Here is a 5,107-nt window from a genome sequence, read left to right as displayed (position 1 = left end):
TGGGCGGAATGATTGAGCTACGGCAGGCCTGTGACCTTCGAACTCGACTTCCAGACCGTGTAACCAGTGGACCCAGGGCCGACAAGGACCCCAGCAGCAGGGGGCATCCCATCCCACACGAATGCAAGTGGCCATGCAGAGTACGACGGGAGCAAAATCCGGGAGCAAAAATGCTTTCTGGCTTGCCATGGGTGCCAGAGAGCGGGCTCTGGCATCAGGCATCACTCGTACCGTGCTCGCGGAACACGGCGCATAATCTTTATTTTATTCATTAACGCAGAAGCTCCAGCAGCAGGCATAAAACACGCTCACTTCCATATGTTATTGGCACATAACGGACGAGGGACACCAGCTGAAGCGAGACATATAGAGAGAGAGAAGGCACACGAGCACGCGAGATAGGTGGAAAGGGAACGCAAAAGGGGCGCGAGAGACGCCAGCACGGAACGATGGCGTGCTAGGGTAGTGGAGCAGAAAATTAGTGTACTTAGAACAGGAACCTCACGTGTATATACATATAAATATATATTATATACATGTATAGTGAAAAGTCGAAACGCTAGAGTTACTGAACATCGCAACCGGGATCGAATGGAGAGCACCGAGCAAGAGTCGCTAAAATACAGGACTACAAACAGGACTCGCTACCGTCCGAGCCCAAGGCTCACTCACGAGACTCACAGTAGAGATCAACCCCAGAACTACACCCCCCTCCCCCCTTGGAACAGGGGGCTTTCACTTAGTGTGATCAAACTAGCTACCATTGCCACGTTCGCGGTTCGGTTCACCGCTCGGCCCAACCCCTCGGAGGTTTCCTCGGAGGGCCCGCTAATAGCGGTCCAAGTTCCAAGCCTTTTTTTTTTCGGGGGCAATTTTTTGTGAAAAGATTTCTCGTCCTGTGCGGCCTACCCGCTGTAATTTGCTTCGGAATTCAGGGCTCAGGAGCGGCGGCGGCAGCATTTCTTTTCACTTCGCTACGCCGGTGGATCCTGTTTTTTCTATCGCGTTCTCCTTAGCAGAACACCACCCCTTTCAACAGGATACAGTGCTTAGCCTGCTGCTGCTGCTAATGTGTAACGGCCCTGACGATGAGGGGCCTCATCATGAATATTGCACGGTGGGTGCTGGGGCTTGTCGTGTCCCACGCCAGGACGAACTGAAGAAATGGGGGAAGGATTAAACGCAGCGATGCGGAACGCGGCCAGGGACCAGGAGTCCGCAAAGTCTGTTGCCTACAACGTGGACCTTCTTAGCCCCGCTATACATCAGAGTGTAGCTTACGGAGCGGAGATTCTTCGACGGTCGTCCAGTCGTCATCGTCGTCGTCGTCGCCTTGACCGACACGAAACCCGAATCGGACATGCGCATTTTTTCCTTCGACTACCACCACCACGATGACGACAGCGACGACGACGACGGTGGCAACTGCTGCTGCTGCTGCTTCTGTCCTTTCTTGTGCTATGTACGCCGAGTCCTTGCGGCCTGCTTGCCCGTAGGGTTCCGCTTTCCTTATGGGCTAGCTGGTTCCGGGTGCATCCTTCGAGACAGTTCGGCCTCTCGCTCTGGCACACGCCATCACGCACACCATCGCCACCTACTTCGCTTTGTTCTTTTTTTTCCCGTTTCTTTGTCCTTTTTTTCTTCCTCCGATTCAGTCCTATGTGCGATTTTTTCGGGCAGAAAGGTTCGTATCTCGCTCTCGCTCTCACCTGTTTATGTTTTGTTAATTATTTTTCCTCCTCCAACGTGCTCTTCAACGTGCCGTCACTTTTCAGCCATTTTTCACTTCGCCGCACCCGAGCGAGTGGAAATAGTGCCCGGCCCGGTAGGGCCTGTGGACTGGCTCTCGGTCTAATAAATGATGATGATTATAAAAATGGGAAGTTTGCGCCGGAATCCAGACCATGGTCTGGTCCTCGGCTCTGTGTAGCCTTATCCTGGTAGCGCCCGTCCTGTGGGAGAAAGATTGTTGGCCGGCGAGCCTTGTCCGTCCGTTTTCATTATCCACCCGTAATAATCACTGTTTATTTATTTAGCAGGCTCTTTAGGCACGTTCTGTTTTTCCTGGGTTTTCGAGCGCAAGTAGGGCTTAGGGATGTCGTTGACTCGAATCGAGTACCCCCGAGAGTCTAGTGGACAGAGCTTACGGTAAGGTTCCGCTAGACTATGGAATGCTCATCAGATACACCAACGGAAAAAGCCACAGTAAGCTACACCAAGTCTTCGAGATCGAGTAAAAACACTGGACTACTTCGCCCTTGCCTACTGGGACATTCCCTGGGACTTGGGACTTGCTGGAGGGAAATCAAAATTGTGGTTTGTTTTAAACATAGGGAATTTATTTAAGGAACTCCCTAGACCAGAGTGGCCGGGTGGGTCCAACAAACCCACCCGTATAAAACACATTGTTACAGCAAGCAACAGACATTAATAGGCGCTCGCAATTGCCGGATAGGAAGAAGAATCACTTACCACGAACCAGGATCACCGAACTAAAGCTAGGTGCGTTGTAGGTTCGACAACGTACTACCTGCTCGGTGCTACATGGTACTCCTGCTCTTCAGGTCAAAGAGAAGTTAGAGCAAGGAAATTCGGCAACCTGCTACTTCTGGGGCTGGGGCAACCTGCTACTTGTCAGTGACTTACGGTGAAAAGTTCGGTCATTTTGAGTAATCAGTCAATTTTTGACAACTGTTTTGCTTGGACAAGATTTGGCCCATCGTCGACTTTTGTGTACTCCAAAACTAATTGACCACGAAGCGGTAATTGGAGTTTTGTAAAAAGGAAAAACCACAGGAATAAGTAACAGGGGGCCAGATCTCAGGAATAAAGTAGCTTTGGTATCAGTAGAGTGTTGTTTAGACAAAAAAATCGGGCAGAAACCACGATGTGTTAGCAGGAGCGCAACAGCCAATTTTGGGTTTCCCACAAATCCGGGCGTTTGTGACGGATTGCTTCGGGCGAACTGTGCATAACTTGTAGAAAATATTGCTTATTGACTGTTCTATCCTTTGGCAACAACTCATAATGCACGACTCTGCAATCGAATAAAACTGCAAGCAAAACTGTTCACTTTCGACCAAACATGGTTTTTCGACGTTCACATCTTCTCGGTCCTGTGAAAATTTTTCGAACCACTAATAAGGGCTGTTTTTGGTGTTAATAGCTTCACCAGTCATTTCATTTCGAATGCGCCCGTTCTCTTAATTTAGTTTTTCACGCAGAATTTGATAAAGATTTCTTGTCATCCTATGTTTTGGAGCAAAGCAAAATAGACGACGAGCCAAGAAACGTGCACAGTAAAACAGCTGTCAAAAATTGCCTAATTGCTCAAAATAGCCGAAAAATCGAAATCTGAATATTCGTAGCCCGCGGAAATTCAAATGTAGCGAACATTATCAGACCACGTATGTTGGATTCACCTGGCCTAAGCTCCTAAGACCATTTCAAGGAGCTTCAGGGCTAATTCATTTTGAGGCGTTGGACTTGGAGCTCCTGGCGCTGGCTGTGATATTGACCTGTCAAAAAGCCAAGCCAATCGGTTACATAGTGAATTCAGCTTCACACTGGAGAATACGTTTCTGGATCGAGCCGGGCGTAGCATTTACTTATACTCGACCTCATGGTGTCTGTCTGTGCCGAATAGAAAGCGGCTCAAGTAGGGCATTCGACGCTATAACGTGTTCAGCCCAGCAGTAAAACGGATAAATCCATTCCGTTGCGCCAGATTGCGTGAACGGCGCTGCCACAAGGTAGCCAATGTTGTATCATACGTCTCCAACTCACGGTTTCCTTTCCCAAGCCTAGCCTAGTGGTGGTCCTATTTTGGATGCCTCCGTATTGCGAATTGCGCTGTTCGTTGGATGTGGAAACGGGGCCTACAATCTTGGGCGCTGGTGGCAACGTAAGCCGGAACGCTAAGCCTTGCCCTCATTAAACAGTCGAATTATCAGCCACTTCAAACAAGGTGTGGGCGAAAGGAAGCAGACGTCACCAAAAAGACTCGAAAAATGGGCCTCTAAGGACGAAGGAGCAGCGCCGCCCGGCCCGGCGGGCTGAAATCGATATCGGGGCACCGGGTGGGCATCGTGAGACCAAGAAGAAGCCCCGACGATGGCGACCCGAACACAGGAGGAGCGCACACACAGCAAACAAGGATCGCACCCGAAATGGCTGATCTAAAGCTACAGCTACTGTCCCCGGTCCGCAAGGGAGACAGAGAGCGAGACAGTGCGGTGAGAGAGAGAGAGCAGGTTGGAAGGTGCCGAAGAACACGCCAAGAAATTTCCCTTTTGCGGACGTCCATCATCACCGACCGACCGACCGACCGACCTGGGGGCTAACCGACAATGGTTAGCTTCCGGTCGGTGGGAGTTCCTGCGCGCTGAACTGCCCGCCCCATCGAGAGAGAGAGTCTGGGGCGCGCTAAGAAAGGACGCAGGCAGCAAGGACCTCGCTTGAGAGAGCGGGCCCAACCGAGAATGACGTGCACGGGGAATACACACCGCTCCTGAGCGCTTCCTTCCGTACAATTCTTTGTGCTTTTGTGCGTGGGTGTGTGTGGTAGGGGTTGGGGTTACCTCAGTCCCCTTCCCCGGGTCCCCCCAAAGGATACACACCACACTTGCATGAATATATGAAGTAAATCGCGCCCACCTTAACTTGACTGCTGGTGGCAGATGAACAGCCAGTTTTTGGGGTAGGCTAAGGAGGGGCGGTGAGTGTGGCGGGGGTGATGGTTACCTATGACACCTTCAAGGAGGCAAACACCGTTGGAATTTCTTTGTTGTCCTCGTTGGCGCCTACCTCGAGAACGAGTTTTGAAGGCTTCCCAGCGAAAGGCGAAGGCTCCCGAAATGACATCACCTGCATATCTCTCTCTCTCACATTCATACACACATAGCATCTCTCTCTCTCTCTCTCTCTCTCTGGTCTATCTCTCTGCTCTCCGCAAACATCCTTCTCAGTCTGTCTCACTTTACAACGCTGACGCTAGGACGCTAGGGGCTGACATTCAGATTGGCTTCCCGGTTCCTGGATGGTGATGGATTTGTGAACCAAACTCACACCTACCCCCCCAGCAGCATCCAGTTGGCCCCGAACCCCA

The sequence above is a fragment of the Anopheles bellator genome, chromosome X (genome assembly GCF_943735745.2).
Source record: "Anopheles bellator chromosome X, idAnoBellAS_SP24_06.2, whole genome shotgun sequence".
NCBI classification, from domain to species: Eukaryota; Metazoa; Arthropoda; class Insecta; order Diptera; family Culicidae; genus Anopheles; species Anopheles bellator.
The sequence above is the reverse complement of the archived record's forward strand: the minus strand, read 5'-3'. Positions refer to the sequence as shown.